Here is a 20,586-nt window from a genome sequence, read left to right as displayed (position 1 = left end):
CTAACGAGCCTGCAATAAACAGCCTCCAACGGGCCTCCATGAGCACACATGTAAGTGTTTCCGTTGGGTAGACAGAAAGAAGTAGAATCGGTGCATTAGAAGGCATGTGCAAGACGCTCAGAGTGAAGTCACTCCCCCACCCTCTCGGTGAACATTCCACATCTCTGCTGGTGGAGGAGTGGACAGCAGACTGGACAAGCATATACCCCAGAATGAGTGTGGGCACCTGCCTATGATTTCTACCCAGATCTGCAGACTGGCTCACCCCTCACCCTCCTCGGCATCTGCAGCGTTAGCACCACTGACCTCCTTTCCTCCCTCTTTCACCCAGTAAATCCACAGCCTCAATTCTGCCACTCTACATTTCAAGTCCTGGTCACTGACTCCTCACTCCTGGCCTGGCATTCACATTGTCTAGAAGTTAACCTCCCAAAGGGAGTGGCAAGGGATATTAAAAGGGCATCTCAAGAAAGGACATCCACTATCAAGGAAGTCAGATAGACACCAGGAAAATTAGAGTTGTGGCAGGACTTCTCAGGGTCTTTATGGAGTGACCCAAACTGCAGTTGCCATCTCTGCTGAACTCAGAACACCGCAGAGGAGCAGCCCCAACTGGCTCCATGACAGTCAACAGGAGGGTACCCTGAGCCAGCCAGGAACACCAGCAGCTCAAGGCCTCCCTCTCCTGCTCTCCACTGTGGCTCCAGTGCCCACAGGCCCCTGTCTTCTTTCTAGGTCTTCGTCTACCATGCTCCACCCTCTCCAGTCTTCCCTGTGTAATGCAGAGGAAAGAAAGTTGGCTAGGGACAGAAGACGTGGTCACCTGCAGCTCAAGACCTTGGGCCAGTTACTCAACCTCACTATGCCTCAGTTTCCTCACCTTTAAAATGGGGGGAAATTCAATAGTTATTTGGGGTAATATTTTGCAATTAAAGTGTGTTAATAAAGAGAGAGCAGACAGAAAAGTGATTTGCATGGAGTAGGGCTTCAGTGAAACTCTGCTAGCAGGGAGGCAGGAGAACTGGGTTCCAGTTCTCCCCATTGCCCACTGTCTGTTTGTTACTGACCACATCACCCTCTTCCTCAGCATCTCTGCTCCCTCATTTGTTAACGGAGGCAGCTGGACCACATTGGAAGGCTAGGTGAGTCTCTACCTTCAGAGGCTCCTAGCCTTTGTCTTAGTCAACCTGGCATTCCCAGAGCCCGACATGGAAACTACGATGGAGCACTGATCAGTGAGCGTGGGGTGAGCTGGGCTGAATACAGGGGTCCCTGGAAGGAGTAGGAAGCACTGACTTAATGCATCAACAAGACACAGCGCTGGGACAGGCTCTAAGCAGGGAGCGGGGCGGGGGGGCGGGGAGAAGATGTGCTCGGCAGGGAGCTTCCTTGCATTCCTAAAACACTGGGAAGTGTTACTCAGCTCACAAGGAATCTAGGAGAGCGGGGAGGAATTCAAGAAAGGTTTCATGAAGAGGGAGGAACTCGAGATCAGCCTGGAATGATGGATAGGATTTCATTCAGCTCCAGGGAGTAAGGTTGGATATTGCAAGAGTGCTATTCACAGAGTAGTCACAAGTGGAGAGAGCATGGATCGGGTTGAGCTTTCATGGTGACAACCCAGGCATCTGTATAGATGTCTGGGGACCTACACTCTGCTCAGGATTGAGGCAGACACAACTTCCCTGCCCTGCCTAAGCAGAGATACAATCTATTCCCCTGGCAAACAAAGCCCAGGTCTCCCACCCCCTCCCAGGCTTGCCAGCCCTCAGTGGGCTGAGAGCAGCTCTGTGGGCTTACCCAGCCCCTGGAGAAAGAGGGTGTCTCCTCTCGACAGAGACAAATGAGACGCGACATCCTCCCTGCTCAGCCACCTGGGAGACACAGACACCCCTCACGCCCATTACGAGCTTCCCTCCACAGCTCCCTCATTATCTCTGCCAGGGTGTCCTCGGGCCAAAATAACGCACCCAGCCCCTGCCTCTACCTGGGTATCATTATCATGACTCCCACTTGAAATTATTTGTTTTTCTCTATTGATCTCAGTTCGACACTGGAAAAATGTATTCTTTGTAAGGCATTCCCAAGGGCTTAATTTGTCCGTGTTGGAAGCCTTTTTTAATAGGATTCTGCCCCATTGTTTATTCTGAACATTGAGTTCCAAGAGCCGGGATTCAGCTCTTTTAATAGAAACTCATTACTGGGGTCCCTCTGCATCAGAAAGCTGATACTGGCACTGTGAGGAGGAGACAAATTAGGAGCCTGCCAAGGGCCCGTCTGATCAGAAATCCCCTCAGGAGGCAGAGTCGCCATCCAGCGCCTGCCACCCTCTTCCCGTTAGAGGGACCTGGGGAGTGACAGCCACCAGGCGGGGCAGAGAGTCCTGGGTCTGTGAACCTTCTCCGGAGCTCACTGGTGACCCAGTAACCCCTCCATCCCTGCCTACTTTTGGCTCTCAGGAGCTCTTCCTACCTTGATCAGACTCCAGTCTCCTAGAGCAAGGCTTCTCAGAGATGACACACAGCACCTTCACATCAGAATCCCCTAGGGTGCTGGTGTCAATTCAGGCTCCCTGGTCTCCTCTAGACAGAAATCCTCTGCCAGGTGGTTCATACCTCAGGGGGGGATCCCTGTTTTTGAGGGCCTTCCCCGTGCCCAGGACTGGCCAGTTTCATAGGGCCATCCATATGAGATTCCCATGCCTGGACCTGGTCCTGTATGAATCCTATTCCCCATTTGTTTCTCTTCCTCAAAGATGGTATGCCCCCTCTACCACTACCTCACTGCCTCTAGGGGTCGACCAGATGCCCCATAGAGCTCCTAGTGCTCATATATATATTGGTAAATCCAGGACTTCAGGATCAGGCAGACAGCTTGGCAAGTGAATTGCTCCCACTAGCCAGCCAAGTATTTCTTTCTCAGGATCACGTGAGTTTGGGCTTGTAGAATGGTGCTCACGTGACTTTGAGTGACTTAAAGTATTTTGCCTTGCCTTCAAAACAGAAAAAAAAAAAACTGGCTTGAGGCCCTGTACACTCTAGGGGAAACCCTGCCTTGAGACAGACTAAAATAGTAGCAATGAGGAGGAAGCCCAGGAAACTGCATTTTTACAAATGCCCCCAAGGAATTCAGATGCTCACTAAAGTTCAGAGTCTATTGGAAGTGTGGTGACGAAAGGGAAAGAGAGTGGTTTGTTAGAGTTACTCAGAACTGAGCTCAAGCTCTGACTTGCAGCAAGCCAGCGAATTCCTAACCCTCTCTGAGTCTCACTTTGCACTCATAAATATTTTTGGTCTATAGTGGCTCTAAGAGTCCTTTTAGGAGCTGCTGCTGCTGCTGCCAAGTCACTTTAGTCGTGTCCGACTCTATGAGACCCCATAGACGGCAGCCCACCAGGCTCCCCCATCCCTGGGATTCTCCAGGCAAGAACACTGGAGTGGGGTGCCATTGCCTTCTCCAATGTATGAAAGTGAAAAGTGAAAGTGAAATCGCTCAGTCGTGTCTGACTCTTAGTGACCCCATGGACTGCAGCCCATCAGGCTCCTCCATCCATTGGATTTTTCAGGCAAGAGTACTGGAGTGGGGTGCCATTGCCTTCTCCGTTTTAGGAGCAAGGTAACCTGTAAATCTTGCATATGTAAGGCTGGAACCCGGTCTATGACAAGAATCTAAACAAGAATGCCTGGAAACAAGTATTTATTGAAACCCTACTATGTGCCAGGCACTGTACTCTGTGATGGTAAGACAAAATAGGCTCAGTCCTTTGCTGTCATGGGGAAGACAGATATGATGAGATGAAAGACAATTCATAAACATGTATTTAGTGGCAGCAGTGACTGGTCCTACAGAGGGCAGAGCGGCCTGGCATAGAGAACAGGGGACATGCTCAAATAAGCATCTGAGGGGGTGAGGGACGGCATCTCAGAGGGGGTGAGACATCCCCCAGGGACCTGGAGGTAGAGCAGGACTTTTACTGTTTCAGAGCAGAAACAGTAGTTTCTGGTCTGATTTCTGCCTTTCAGGGGCCTCTTCCTCTCCTGGAGACAGCTCTTTTTGGAAGTAAATAAACATGATTGATTTGACAGCTGCTCTGCACAGAATCCAAACAAGCTCAGTGGGTTTGCCAGGGGGCACATAAGTAGAGGCATGGCATCGCCAAGGCCTGGTGGTGTGCCAGCCCGGCCAAGTACGCCCCATGCACTATCTCATCAGATACCCACAATAGGCTGCTGTTAAATGTTATCCCCATTTAACAGATGAGAAAGCTAGAGCTCAAAAAGGATAAGTCACTTGTCACCTAAGTCAGGTCACAGAGTTAATAAAGGAGAGAGCCAGGATCCAGGCCTGGACAATGTGACCTCTACTGTCCCTAGGCTGAGGCCCCCACCTGTGACACTGTCTTCAGAACCCTCTCAAGAGGGGTCACCTTTTCCATGTAGAGAAGGATCAAGCACACTTTAAAGTCACCTAAGAGAGAGTCGATTTGAATGACACAAAACTGCATAAAATGTTTTGCAGAGGACTGAAGGGTAATGAATCTGGGATTGCATCTCAACAGCTCCTCCCATGATGACTTCAGGCCTCAGCGAGCCCATTTTACAAGAGGAGGAGCTTGGACAGTGGTTCTCCCACTGTGTTCCTTAGAGCCCTGGGCTTCCGCAGAGGCGCTTTGGGGCTGCCCTGGGGGGGTGCTGGGCCATCGCTCCCATCAGTCCCTGAAGATAAACACTAGTTTCCCAGCAGGTAGCTGTTGGGAGACAGTATTTGAGGCTGTGACAGCACAGATGATTGTGACAAGCTCTTCTTCTTTAGCATCACTCTTAAGTCAGTCTGCATTCATGGAGCACATATCATGCTGTGAGCTGAATGTCAAGGATCCAGACAGGTCCCTTGCCCTGGAGGAGTACATTGGCCAGTGGAAGAGGTACCCAGGGCAAGTGCCTAGGTAACCAGGTGCCAAGAGTCACAAGAGGGTTCCTGCCCTGCTTGGGCAGAAGCTCAGAATAAGGCAGAGACCAGGTTGGTATTTAAACCCAGAACTCTTGGCAGCCAGTGCCAAGCTTTCCCTCAACCCTACCTGCATCAGGTAAATTGAATTGGGGCATCAATAAAATGGCCATTCAACGATAGAGCCTCAGTAGGTAAGTGGAGCTGCAGAGACAGAGGCTAAGAGGGCAGGCAGGAGCCAAGTCATCAGACAGAGGCAGAAGATCAGGGCAGAACACATAGCCAAGCTGGATTTGAAAAAGAGCCCCTGATGGTCACGGTCAAGTGTCTGCCATGGAGGAGGAAGGATTACCAAGGCATTCTACTCTTCTATTATAATGATCGATAATATTTATTGAGCACCATACCAGACAGGAGAGTCTGAGGATGCTGAAGCAATAAGTAGCTCTAAGTTCTCAGTACCTACATACAACAAACGTTTGTTTCCTGCTTACACAACATTCACTGCAGATCCTAGCAACTCTCCAGGATGGGTGATCTCCATGCAGTGACTCAGCCACATGGCTGACAAGTTCTTCACCACCCAAAGCTGTCCCATATGACCTGAGTCAGGACTGCAGCATGAGAGACAGGAGAATGAGGCACTGGCTTCTCACGATCCCAATTCAGAAGTGACACCTGTCACTGCTGCTCACATTTCATAGGCCTGAACATGGCATTTGGTCCACTCAACTTCAAGGGCATTGATTGTCACCTTCCAGAGATCATTTCTCCTTGCATATAAGGAAACGGAGACACAGAGAGAATGAATGGAAAGAACCTATCCAAGTCACACAGCTGGTAGTGGAAGATGAATATGTCAAACTCAAATGGTCTGGGGGCTTAAACCTCACTCTACTTCCTCCCAGACTCTCAGAGGTCAGTGGTACTTCAGGAATAGTCAATCCACTACTGTCAGAGTGCTGCCCTTCAATTAGCCCAATGAAGGAACCCGTGTCCTTAAGGCATTAGATAAATTGGGAGAGGGATATCATGCTCCCTTGTGACCTGGAATCATCGGTAGCCTGTGTAGAAGACAAGTGAACAGACCAAAGTGTTTATCAACAAGGAAGGGAAGCAGGAGCGACAGGATTGTAAATCCACCATGTGGCTTCTGATGGCACGAGGAAGAAGGGGGGCTCCCCGGAAACCGGGTAGCTTATCAACAAACTCTTTAATCACAAATGCCAAGTGTAGGGGGTTATAAACAGATCATCACTGTGGTTCCGCCCATGCATTGGGGACTGAGATTTCCATTTCAAGAGAGGGGAAATAATAAGTAACCACTGACTAGCATATCCAGGTTTATTGACTTGAAAGGTCATATATTGATGGACAAAAAGCCAAGGTCAATATTTGATTTTGAGGAACAATAAATCTTCATATTCATGGAAAGAAGCCTTCAATGCAGGTGCTATTTTGCAAGACAGGGACTCCTTCATGGCAGGGGGCTCCTGCCTCCTCTGTGGTGGGTGAAGGGCTCTCTTGTGTGGAATATTGGGAAGGAGGCCTGTGTGTGTTTAGCAGTCTCTAGGTAGCTCCGGGTGGGTGCATGTTTTAAAGAAAGCCTGGGGAAAAGAGAAGCAGGCACTGTTTTCAGAGGGCTGCCATTTTTGTCACTGTTCACACAGATGGAGGGAAAATAACCACCCTGCACCCTGTCCCCACTGCCTGCTCCCCTCGGCCTGCCAGAATCTGAGATTTACCTCCACCTTTGCTAATTTGGAATGTGGATGGAATTTGCCTTTATCTGCTTTCCAACTCTCTACTCACCAACCCTTCAGTGTCTTCATCTCCCCATGCAGAGTTGGGTGCATTCCCACAGAAAGGTGTGCCACGGAAATCACAGCTGATCCATCAGTATCTGCCTTAAAGAAGGGACTCGCTACACTCTCCTCTCTTTCCAGTTTCTACTCAAGGCCCTGACCCCACCTCATTCTTCCACTTCACAGTAGGTCCACCCAGACTGCTTACCATCCCTGCCCAGTTGGATATTTTAGATCCTCACGAGTTTGCTTGTGCTGTGGCCACTGCCAGAAATCTTTTCTTCTCCTTCCATCCCTCTCTCTGTAAGCCTCCTCCTGGGAAAATTTCACTAATCCTGAAACTGCTCATTTGACACTATCTCCTTGATAAAGCCCTCTCTACCCAGGTAGAGCAGCCTCCTCCCTCCATCTACCCCCATAGCCCTCCAGCTACCCCTGTATCTTTCCATCTACCCCATATCCCTCCATCTACCCTGTATATCTCTATCTATCCCCATATCCCTCTGCCTATCCCCATAGCCCTCTAGTTACCCCCATATCCCTCCAGCTATCCCATATATCTCCATCTATCCCCATATCCCTCTGCCTATCCCCATATCCCTCCATCTACTTCCATATCCCTCCATCTACCCCCATATCCCTCCAGCTACCCCTGTATCTCTCCATCTACCCCATATCCCTCCATCTACCCCATATCCCTCCATCTATCCCCATATCCCTCTGCCATTTCTCTCCATCCCTATTCTGGCTCTTGCTTCCTCCCTTGTGCCATTTTTGCTCATATGTCCATTGGTCTTCATTTTTCTGGGGTTGCATGTTTGAAAGAAAAGGGTTGCTCCTTACCTAATTCTGAGTCCCCATTTCCTGGCCCTGGTAAATACTCAGTATGTTTGTGGAATGGGTGGCTGAACAGTGGGAAGAACAAATAGATCAGGTAAGGGACTCAGAGCAGAGCCTAGGCAGGAGGAGGGAGCAGGGCCTGCAGGGACCAAAGAGAGCGGGGTGAGCACAGGAAGCTGGGGTGCTGCTGAGCAGCATCCTATCTGGCTCATCATTCTCATCAGCAGCTGCCCTGACGGTATTAATCAAGGCCAGAGCGCGTAGAAATATCAGTCCACTGTGTTCTATTCAAGTTCCCTGGAACTAAATTATGTTGTCAGGATCGGACAGAGCAGGAATGGAAAAGACCAGGCTGGATGACATGGGGCTGTTAAAAGGAGATGAATGAGCCCAGTGGTTTCCATTCAATTTTTCAAGGTTTCCCGAGGCAAGTCTGACAAATACCACCTTATAATTCTCAGGCACCCTGCACAGTCTCTTCCACACTCTCATTTTTTTCATTTCTGCCCGTCAGATTAGAAGGACAAGGGATTCTTCTTTCTGTCTCACATCTGGGGAAATGGAGGAACTGGCAAGAGGGGAGCACTTTGACCAGAGTCAAGGTCAGGCCAAGGTGAGGGCATAAATCCGTGACACAGCAGGAAGCAGAATCCTGAGTTCACAGTGCAATGCCCACTCCCTTACCCCAACTGCTCAGTTTCCTCTACAAAAGGGAGCTGGCCAGACCTGTCTCTCAGGGCTGCGGCAGAGTCTCGGGGAGAAAATGCACTTGAAAGCACTTTTAATTGAAAAAGTGCTGTTCATTTATTTAACCAGCACTATTTGAGTACATACCGTGTTCGGATGTACTAACTAAGCCGTGTTAGCACGTTTTATTTAAGAGTTGCTATAAGAAAGTAGAAAGAGGCTGAGAACTAGAAATAGATACACATGGGCTTCATATCTGTCTCACCACTCAGTAGCTGTGTGGTATTGAGTTGGATATAAAACCTCTCTGATTCTCTTCAGGTGATTGTCAGGACTGAATCAGTTAAAGACCGGACGGCAGCCAGCACAGTTCCGTGTAGGAAGAAAGTTGTAAATAAGAAGGTATTGAATCTGAATGTGTCCTCCCACACAAGAGCAGGTGTGTCTTTCCTCTCTGTAGGAGGAGCATCTCTGTTCAAGGGATGCGTGAACCTAACTTCCAGCTCTGCAGTGTGCTGCAGTTCTCAGCATATCTCACAACCCAGTGGTGAGTAAGCCTCAGTTGTAAACAAAGGACTAATTAAATTAGCATAAATGATTTTATGTAAATTAAAGAGCCACGTTATAGCTGTTTATTGGTAGCAGCATCAGAGCCTGCCACTGCACAGACTTGTTTAAAATTAATGTGCATAAATGCTCCAAATATCATATTATTAATAATGATAATAATGTTGATGAGGATAATAATAAACATATTCTCATAACAATGCCTCCTGGCTGGTTCTAAAGTCACAGCAGGGAGTGTGCTGAGTGTCAGATCCTCAGGGAAGCAGCCAGATTACACAGCTCCTTCACAGCCTCCCAGCCTTTACTCGTGGTGCCATTTTGGTTTCTACTACTGGATTCTGCTAACTTTTGGCCTCTTCAAATCCTGTCCACCTTTCAAGGTCTTACTCAAGGCCACTGCTATGATTCAGCCCAGTCAACCTGAACTATATAAAGCTCTCTCCCTCCTTTCAATTTCTGAAACAACTTTTTCCCATCACTCTTTTCACCTATTATCTCCTGGAACTCATCTCAGATCTGTAAGGTAGGTGGCAGGTATATTTACGATTCCCATTTTATAGATAAGCTAATAGAGATCAAAGAGTAAAAGCTACTCAAGGTAACATAGCTAAGAAACTATGGAGCCAGGACTAAACTTCCCCCTAGTTCATATATACCCAAGAAGCACCTAGCCAAGAGATTGGCATATAGTGGATAATTAATGAGTGTTTATTAGGAAAGAGGAAGGAAGAAACATGTGAACAAAGGGATGAGTGAGTGAAAAACTTTGCAGAATGAAGTCGTTAAAATCCCTCAATATAACGATGACCATCCCTCTCTATTACTACCTATCCAAGAGTCAATCCATCATTAAAACTTTGTTTGTTACTGACCACATATTGATAAACACTCCCTGAGTCTAAGCCCAAACATCAGTCCATCCATGTTGCTCAAGGGAAGACATAACCAGAGCCCCTTTAGAAAGGAATCCCACCCCCAGCAGGCTTGGTAGTTGAGCAAGAGTTCACTTCACCCTTGTGACCAGTTACCAACCCACACAACCACACATGGTGGCCCTAGATTCAGCAAAGGCTAAAGGATGCTAAAAGATTGAGCACTGCTGCCTCCCCAAAGTCCAATGTTACTCTCGCTCTTCATGATAGCATCAGGCAGGGGCAGAGACTGTCTGCCTGGAGGTGTGTGTGTGTGTGTGCGTGTGTGTGTGTGTGTCTGTGTTCTAGACTGTGACATTCTCAAGTAGCAGATATCAAGGGTTGTATGGCAAATGTTGGTTTCTGAACAAGACCAACTTGAGTTTGAATTCTAACCCTCACCAACATTGTGGATAGAATTCTGGGGACCCAAGTACCTGGATAGGAAGAATGATATGCTTCAATTCCAAATGGAGGCAACAAACTACAGTAGTATTTGCAGAAGCTGAGATTTTTGTCACTAGTAGAAATTGCAGTATTCTTCTGCGATTAAAGTTGTTGCAGTTACTTCAAAGTATTGAACACAACAGGAGCCAACAAAGTTTTTGGTGAAGGTCCAGATAGTAAATATTTTAGGCATTGCAGACCATGCATTCTCTGTTGAAACTACTCAGCTCTGTTGTTGTAGCTCTGAAGCAGCCACATGTGTGTGTGCATGCTCAGGCAATCAGTTGTGTCCGACTCTTTGCAACCCCATGAACTTTAACCCACCAGGCTCCTCTGTCCATGGACTTTACCAGGCAAGAATACTGTAGTGGGTTGCCATTTCCTACTCGAGGGGATCTTCCTGACCCAGGGGTTGAACACACATCTTCTGCATCTCCTGCATCGGTAAGTGGATTCTTTATCACTGAGCCGCATGGGAAGCCCTAGAGCAGCCATAGACCATAGGAAAATGAGTGGAGTGGCTCTGTTCCATAAAGTTTTATTTACAAAAACAAGTGGTGATCCAGATTGTAATTTGCTGATTCCTGATATATCCAAGTCATTACTTTAATTGTAAAGTAATTAGCCACCAACTAATAAAAATAAATGGAAAAAAAAATAAAAATACATTTTAATTGTAATACATTTTAAATTTAAAATACTTTTAAAATATTTTAATTTTAATAATTAAAAATAATTATTAGAATCCTGTTATTTAGTACCTTAATAAAGAATCACATAAATTAATACATCAGACTTTTTTTAGTATTTTGAAATCTGTATTTCAGTATCATTGGTTGCCCTTATGAGCCTGTATATTTTGTTTCATGCATTTAAAAAAATTATTCTGAGTTGGCATCTGTGACTTCACTGATCTAACCAAGGGGATCCTTGACCCACTGGAAATGAAGAACCCTCTATTATTTAATCTCACTCAGCTTTACTTTCCTCGTGGCAGTGGCAAAAGTAAATAAGAATAATACCCATGTCAAAGAGTTCTTATAAGAATTCAACGTAACTATGAATATAGAAATGCTTTGTTAAATAGAAAGAACTATAGAAATTTAAGATATGAACATTTCCGCTTCCCCAGCAGTGCCTACTGCAGTCCTCTGTACACAGTAGGCATTGAGCAAATGTTTGTGGCAGTAGGATTGACTGAGCCCAGGGCCTAGCAGCCCTCCCCCAGGAGGCTTCCCTGGCAATATGTGAGGGAAAGGGAGAGAGAATCCCGAAGGCTCTAAGAATTCTCTCACAACTGTCTCTGCAGAATTCCCAGCCATCACATCTATTTAGACATCGCACTGGGGAATGAAAAGAGGAAGGGGGAGACGGCCAGTGCTCTGAGCGGAGACTTCCTGCTGATGCAGCAGGTTTTAAGAGCGCGGTTTTGCACAGTTTGTGAAAGCACATGAACCTTGAAATAGAAATATGGACCCCTTAATTCATCTCTCCATTATTTGATAAAGTATAAAGTAAATGAATGCAGAACATTTTCCCTTTAATTACACAAGGAGAAATGGGTGGGGGGGTACGAGATGCAGGGAAGCAGAGGATTGAGGGTGAGGGGCCAAGGTGAAACATTGTGCTTCCAAAGCAGTTGTACCACATGAAGCCTGCATAGGCTGCCCTGAGAGTTCATTGCTGGGGAAAGAGGTGGAAGCTATGGGCCATTATGAAGCCTACCCCAGAACCCCGTGGCTTCCAATCAAGATGCATTCTAAGACAGCAGTGGGACAGGGCATCTTTGCCCTCAAATGTCTTACAGTTCAGCTGAGAAAATGAGTCTGAAATGCATAAACCAGGCAGCACTACTGCAATGTGGTTAAAACCATGTGGTCCAGCCCCACCTCTGGGTGGGGGACCTGGCCTCTCTGAGCCTTACTGTGCCGTCACGAGGGATGGCCACCAAATATTTCCAGCTCTGCCCCATGGAGCCGACACCTAGCATGGAGATGGACAATGCAAATAAACCTCTGAGTAAATAATATGTCAGACATGGAATCTTGAGTCTAAAACCTTCATCCTCTCCCTCTGGATTCTTTGACTATCCATCCCTTTCAAACAATTGCAGATATGATAGTTGGTTGCTCCAGCGGGAGTGGACCTGAGTCAAAACCAATTTACGTGGCAATAGTTCAGACACATAGTGTCATATTATTTAATTATTTAAAGCTGGAATATTTCCTTCCAGGCTGCTAAGAACTCATATTTTATTCAATTTGATTATGATTTGTTAAATTAAAAGCAGTTCTGGATGACAAGAGGATAACTTAAGTAGTAGAAGATGGGGGTTTGTTATGGATTGAATTGTGTCCTCCCAAATTTATATGTTGAAGTCTTAACCCCTCCGCCCGAAGCTTATCTGAAATAGGGTCATTGCAGCTGTTATTAGTTAAGTTGACGTGATATTGGAGTAAGCCAATACGACTGGTGTTTTTCCTTTTTTTAATTTTTATTGGAGTACAGCTGATTTATAATTTTGTGTTATTTTAAGGTGTGCAGCAAAGTGAATCAGTTACACATATACTCACTCTTTTTTTAGGTTCTTGTCCCCATATAGGCCTTTACAGAGTATTAAGTAGAATTCCCTGTACTATACAGTATGTCTTTTTTAGTTATCTATTTTATATATAGTAGATGTCCTTTTTAAAAGAAGAAATTTAGATACAAAGCTGGGCACAAAGATGAAGACAGAAATTGGGGTGAGGCATCTACAAGTCAAGGAAAGCCAAAGTTTGCCAGCAAACCAGGAGAAGTTAGCATAGAGGCATGGAACTGATTCACCCTCAGAAGGAACCAACCCTGCCCTCACCTTGATCTTGAACTTCTAACTTCCAGAACTATCAGAGAATACCTTCCGGTTTTTAAGCCACCCTGTTTATTGCGTTTTGTTACGATAGCCCTAGAAAAATGCATAGAGGTTCTAATTTGGTTTTCTCCCTGCTGAATGACTTGAGCAGGTTACTAGGTCACCAGCAGGCTACACAAGCAGTGGAGAGCAGGCAGTGGGAGCCCACGTGCCTGGCCTCAAATCCTAGCTCTGCACTCCCAGCTCTAATATCCCACAGGTCAAAAGCACACACCTTTAAGATACAGCCAGAGATACCTTTTGCAAGCTACAAGGACCATCCTAACAGGACTCCAAGGAGAAGCAGCCCTGTGGCAGAAGATGCAAAATACAGGCACATTTGGAGCAGAGCCAGAAGATGTCCTCACTGATGTGGCTGATTCCTATCACAGGAAGGGAGTTTTTGATCCACTCAAGTTACTGGAGCCTTAATTGGATAGAAAGATCAGAGTGGGTGAGCACAATCCCCTGTGGGGGCTGTTGGGACGCTGCCGTTGTGTTGTGATGCCAAGGGTTGATGGTCTCTTAACTGACCTCAAGGTAACGAGCATGGCCACCATCTTTGAATCCAGAGTCAGAGCAAAGAAAATTGCAGTTTGACCACTGAAAATGTCTTTTTGCCCAGTGAATTTAAGTATTGCTTAATAGTTTGATATAAATATTTTGTTACTGTAAATATTTGTTCAGAATCTGTCCTGAAATCAAAGAGTGACTTAGATTCCAGACCCTTCGAAGGCCTAGGAGCGCCCTCCTCTGCACTGCTCTCCAGGGAGTTCCCCAAAGAAGCCAGGTCCCCACTGTCACTCCCTATAGGTTGGATCCCCTGCGTAATTAAAACCTCTGTGGGTTTCTTGTAATGTTTACTGCTAACTCATGAAAGGGCTTGTTGAGACAGATTCTTCGTGTTGTGTTAGAATCGTCTGTTCCTATTCTCTGTCAAAAAAGAAGAAGAAGAAGAAAGAAACACATCTCAATGACAGCACAGACTTCCCAGCAAAACTGCCAGATGTTCTTGGCCTAAAGCTGCAAGGCCTCCCCGAGTCAGCTATGGGGTACCCAGCCCCGGCTCAGGTGCTGTGCGGATGGTGGACCAGACAGAGCAGCAACCAAGGCCCGCTCAGAGAACAGTGCCGGCTTTCCCCCTACATTCTTACCTGAGCAACACTCGGGCTGCAGTTTCAGCAGAGAGCTGAAAACTGATGGTACCAGGCCTGGGGGGAGGAGGCTGGGCATGAGGGTGGCAAACACCCTTCAGTGGACCAGCCAGTTCACAAGCATCAACCACACTGGGGTGAGATCGCAGGCAAAGCATTTGTTATGGCTGACCCTCTGCACATGGGTCACACGTCGATGCAGGGCTGTTGAGTTCTTGAACAGGAGCCTAGAGATTGTAAACCCTTTTGAGGTGACTCAATAGCAGATTGAGAACCCATTCTGTGCTGGGGACTGCTATAGGAGTTAAGATAAAATGGGAAATCAGTAAATAAAATAGCCAGCATTTCCTGCCTTCATGGACCTTGTATTCTTTCTTTGCTTTTTCTTTTTTTTCTTTTTGAGCTTATAATCTAACAGATTGAGGGTGAACAGTAACAACGCCATCTGCAGCATTTATAAAATTGCTTCAAGGACTCTGCCACAGTTTACCACATGACTTGCAATGTCATTGCCCCTCTTCTAGGCTTCAGTTGGTTCATCTGTGAACCGAGATAGAAGCCAGCATTCTCTTGAGAAGATACCAGCAGTTTCCCATCTAGGCTGCATCCTTTGACTAGCTTTATGACTAAAGGCAAGTTCCTTAACTTCTCTGTGTCAATGATGCTTCATAGGAGTGTCAGGGAAACAATCGAGTTAGTACAGGTCGATGGCTTTGCAGGTATCCAACAAACAGGGGTCACTCAGCAAGGGTTACTATTATACAAAGAACAGAATCCAGTGAGTTTAACTCCTCCCTCTGTTGTCTTACCCTAGAAATGCTTACTTCTCTCCAGAGAGAAGAGATGCTATGGGTACTTCTCCAGGTCTCAGCATCTCTTTTTCTCTGTTCACCTGACCCACTCACCTGTTGCTCCACACACCTCTTCACACTCTCTGCAGCAGGAAGCTGCCAGCCTTGCTTCCTGTAAGAAGCATGATGGCCCCTTGGGTGACAAGCCTGCTCTGGGGTCAATGTAGCCAGGTATGAATGTAGGCTCTGCTACCTCATAGCTGTGTGGCCTCAGGCCAGTTACTTAGCTGCTCTGGAATGCTAATTAACAGTGGCTACATCACAGGGCTGCAGTGAGGATAAAGTGGGAGGATGAGACAGGGTACTTAGGAGGGGACACAGTGAAAAGAGGCAACATGTGTGTCAGCAATGGGGCTTCCCTGGCGGCTCAGCAATAAAGAAACCGCCTGCAATGAAGGAGCCGTAGGTTTGAGCCCTAGGTCAGGAAGATCCCCTGGAGGAGGACACGGCAACCCACTCCAGTATTCTTGCCTGGAAAATCCCAAGGACAGAGGAGCCTGGCAGGCTATAGTCCATGGGTTCCCAAAGATTCAGACATGACTGAAGCGACTTAGGATGCATGCATGTGTCAACAATGGTAATAATAAACTCCTACAAAGACCCACAGCAGAGAAGAAAACAGAAGTGTGGTCCTCCAGTTTGGCTAAGCTCTCTGTTCCACCACCACCAGGAGATGGCCAACCCCTAGGAAGGCTTTGAAGAGCCTCTGAGCATTTCCATTAATGGCCTGAATAAGGACATGGAAAGCCAGATTATCAAATTTGAGTCTGACATGAATTTGAAAGGAAAGATAAATGAATCAAATGAAAGTCTGATCCAAAAATCTTTCAACAGGTAGAAACGATAAGTGGTAGTCAACCAGATGGAACTGAACAGGAGGATCTAAGTCCTGTGCTTGATCCCCCAAAGCTGACTGCACATTCTTGATAAGGGACACAAGATTTAACAGAAGCCAGGCTTCGAAAATACATGGAGTTTTAACCAAGAGTGAGTTTAGAAAAGTCGGTAGTGTGGTGTGGTTGCCACAAGAATCTTTCCCATAAAGTTAGGGGTCTTCCATGTCACTTGATACACAGTTTGGAACAGTTTTCCTAGGTGTTGGAACCCAAAGTTGACCCACTAGATGTTTTGCTTCCTTCTTAGTGATGGAAGGTTTCAGATGTGATCATTTGTCCTTTATTTTGGAAGGGACATCCTGGCACGTCCCAGAACACCAATCCCTAAAAACATCACTGATGAGTTGGCTCCCTAAATCTTTGTAGGTTGATCTCCCATTCCATGGAGCACATGCGTCCTACCAAGGGACCTCAACATTCTTGCAACTTCCTGTTTTGCCAGGTGTATTGACATGATGTCATCAATTCCACAGACCAATGAGGTTTCTACAGATTGTCTATACAGTTCTAGACCTTTGGGACTTTATGATGATAGAGGATAAAAAAGTGAAGTAATCCTGGTAAAAGTCATTGTGCATTAGCTGTTCAGTCGTCTCTGACTCTTTGTGACCCCTTGGACTGTAGCCCACCAGGCTCTTCTATCCCTGAGATTTCCCAGGCAAGAATACTGGAGTGGGTTGCCATTTCCTTCTCCAGGGAATCTTCCCGACCCAGGGATCAAACCTGTGGGCAGGTTCTTTACCGTCTGAGCCACCGGGAAAGCCTGTTAAATGTGTCCTATTTACCACCCCCATGATAATGTAAATTGCCTTGCCCTTTCTGCTATAGTCAAGTGAGCATCACCACGTCTCAGAGATGTCTTTATCTGCTCTAGCAGAATCACAGCAGCTGCCATCAGGGCTACTACTTGGTCAAATTGTGGTAGTACATGCTCATCCTTCATGATCCATCTCAATTTTGTAGGCTCCCACTGGAGAATTAAATGATAAAATGATGGGGACCACCACTCTGCATTCTTAAGGACAAGGGCACCAATCTCTGCCATTTTCCTTTCCATTTTCACTGGGGTGGGGGAGTGGAGGAGTTTCAGAGCCTTCCCTCAACCTTTCCCACCAGGATACCTTATACCCCAGAGTCGAAGGAATCAGTGTAGAGGATCTGCCAGCTGCAAGGTAGGTCCATTACAACTGTGCATTCAGGGACCAGGGAAATGTCCCCAGAGTGGCTCAGTGAAAGCTGTGGATCCACATTAGTCAGATCTGTGCCCAGAGTGTATTTATAACCTGACCTCATGAGCACCCACTCTAATGGTTAATGGCAATGGTGACACTGGGTCACTGTTTATCAATGTCAGATTTGAGTATTTGTCATTCCTCGGTATATAAATGCCCAAACAACTAGGGTAGTCATCACTGAACCCAGTATCCATCATCACTGAACCCAGTATCCATGGTGATGCGGAGGCCCTCCTTATGGGCACCAAGCTTCTCCTTCAGTCAGTGGGTTCCTAGCCTGAAAATTGACTCAGATCCAGAAACTGGGCAAAGGGGTCTTAGAGTTTTTGCTGAAACTGTTTTTAGCTTTGATGTTGTAGATTTCAGCAATGCCTCTGTCAGGACAGAGGGTGAGGTGACCACATCATCCAGTTCGAGGAAGGTTTTCTTGGTTTTAGCTCTGGAAGACCTGTGCCCGGAAGCCCCCCTCAGTCCTGGGAAAAAAAAAAACAAACCAGCACAGTCGGTTACCTTCGGTTACCCTGGACTAGGGACACCGTCCTCTCCAGTCACACCCATATATTTGCAGGTCAGGTCTACCTGGCAGCCACTCTGATCTGACTGGTCACTGCAATCATTGTGTTCACCCTGCTTGCGACAGATAAGCCCCACCTACTGGCCTCTGTTCTTCCTTGGGATCCCGATTGACGGGAGAGCGAGCCTCTATGGATTTCTCCTAAGGCCACGCCTGGTCTTCAGACCACACCCCCAATGAACTCCTCCCCGGCGCTGGCACCTCCTCCCCGCCCCCGTGTGTCTCCCATCGCTTTGATGAATGGAGTGTCGTCCAGGCCATTCTGCCGAACCGTCAGTTGGTGGAGTTTCCGGCCTTACGTAGAATATCCTCTCCAGCACAACTCACGGGTTTTTTGATTCCCTTTCCTGCCATCTGCCATGGTAATTCTGGCATTTCTACTGCACATAGTGTGGGCCATATCTTCTTTCCAGTTTCCAAGAGCTTCCCAAGCAGCATGTTAGCATCATTTCCCAGGGTCCTCCTCCGGGTGTGAAATCCTGTTATCAAGGGAGAGGCTTCCACACTGATAAACTCACTCATCCGGCTTTCCATTACATCAGCCCGATTCAGCGCCCTCCGTGTGCCATGTGTACACCCTGGGGTCTTGCCAGTATGCATGGTGAGCCCCACACCGTCCTCCCGTCCTGACTTCCTTTCCTCCCCTAGCAGGTCGCCCCTCCTCTGCTAGCTTGTGTAGTGACCTGGAGGTTGGGTCAATGGAGAATGTTCCAGAGGAGAATGGGAGTGGTTCCTGAGCAGATAGATGTTGTTGTGTGAGGTGGAAGCCTCTGCATCATCTTCAAACAAGGCGGGGGATGGGAGTGGGGGGCACTAGACTTTAATGGCAGGAAGTGAGCTCAGCTGGCCGGGGATTTCAAACTTCTCAAGTTCATTGACCCGGTGCCTCACAGTTCTGCTCCTTTCAAATAAGGGCTCTGACCTTGGCATCGCCAGCTTACGCCAGACGAGGATTCAGAAGGTAGTCTTTTCTGAGCTCTGTGCTTAGGATTAAGTCTGGGTCCTGAACCTCAGCATTCTCTTCTCTCCAGCTGCTGGGCAAGTGAATCTTTCTCTGTATCTGTAGCCAAAGAAGCCCAGTCATCTACAGGCTTCCATTTTCCTTTCTCCAATCCATCAATCAGACTCAGCAAGAGCCGTACAACTCCATTGTCCTTATAATTACTAATTTCCCCAATCCTTGCAACCTCCTGAAATAGGCACCCTGCCCTGCATTCCCTTCCACCACCATGCCATTCCAGTTTGTCCAGCAGGAAAAAGTCTAACAATTGCACAGGCCAGTCCTGCACCCACCACAAATTATGAAGCCTTCATTGCTTCCCTGGTGACTCAGACGGTCAAGAATCTGCCTGCATTGTGGAGACCTGGGTTCAATCCCTGGGTCAGGAAGATCCCTTGGAGAAGGGAATGGCAACCCACTCTAATATTCTGCCTGGAGAATTCCATGGACAGAGGAGCCTGGAGGGGTCAGGCCATGGGATGGAAAAGAGTCAGACACGATTGAGCGACAAACACGTTCTCTTTCATTGCCTGATGGCCAGCAAAGGATCCAGTTCCACAGTCCCATTTGGGGTCCACTTCCTCAGTCTACTGCCAGTTTCAGTGTCCATGGGATCCCCAAGACTCTGCCCTGAAGCTTGGCATGGAGGAGGTTTACCAACACATATCTTTGCATCAACTCCTGTGGGGACTGAGAAAGGCAGGGCTGGGCATTGTTGAATTGCAGTGCATTTGCAACAGAGCCTCAGCCACCTTCACAGGAATTCTAGAATTGAGAATGACTTTTCAGAGGTGCTTCTACCTATCATTGGCTGTGACTGCCACCAGGGAGGGGCCAAACCTTGGGCCAGCCAATCCCTTCTGTTGAGGGCAATTCCTGAGCAAGAATTTTTTTCTTTTACAATAATTAACCTTAGCCTTTACGAGGTTAGGTATTAGACTTCACATCCTGTGAGGCTAAAGGAAGAGTTTCCTTAATCCTGAGAAAGGAGACAGATGGAAAATTTAACAGAGCTTTTCTTTTTAGGTCAAAGGGAGTAGTGATTTACCTGGACAAATCTTAGCATCGTTTAGGATTCAGGAATCATCAGCACGATTTTCCTCCCAGAGTGGAGGTCAGTTGGGAAATCATTGTTTATGGCTTCTCTGGTGGGGGACCTACAGGCCCTTGGCTGAATGGGAGAGCCCCAACCTCTCAGGAAGGTGGCCTGAGCCATTGACAGGCAGCACTCTTGCCAACAGGAGAATCAGCAACTCTTGCGGAGAGTCTATGGGTGCATCTCTGCACCCACCACACAAGCCAGGTGAGTAGAAGTCAAAGGAACAAAGGCCAGGAAAGAGAAGGTTCCAGGGATCTGAAACTGTGCTGGGTGCTCTGGGAATCATACTTGTTCTGTAGGATCTCATGGGCTAGCCCAGCTACAGTGGGTGATAATTATAATACAAATCTCACTTCAACCAAGGGAGGACCTCTGAGCCTTCTGACTCTTAGGAGACAGATGGGGACAAACTCCAGAAAGATGGCGTTCCCTGTATAAGCAGAGACTGTCCCACCAACTGTAAAGCTGTTGTTGAAGATTGAAAGATGATGCAAGCATCATTCATTCTTATCCTGAGCTTTGGAGACATGAACAGTTTCTGCCTGACTTGTCCCAGATCAACTTAGAGTAGCTCTGCTCTTAGGCACCTACTGTGGGTCCTTCCAGGGTTCCAAGAGCGATGCTGGATGGATCTGAAGAGGGAGACAGCGGGTGGGTGGATTTAATGCCTGTGCAGCGAGCGT

The sequence above is a fragment of the Cervus canadensis genome, chromosome 8, assembly GCF_019320065.1.
Source record: "Cervus canadensis isolate Bull #8, Minnesota chromosome 8, ASM1932006v1, whole genome shotgun sequence".
NCBI lineage: Eukaryota > Metazoa > Chordata > Mammalia > Artiodactyla > Cervidae > Cervus > Cervus canadensis.
The sequence above is the reverse complement of the archived record's forward strand: the minus strand, read 5'-3'. Positions refer to the sequence as shown.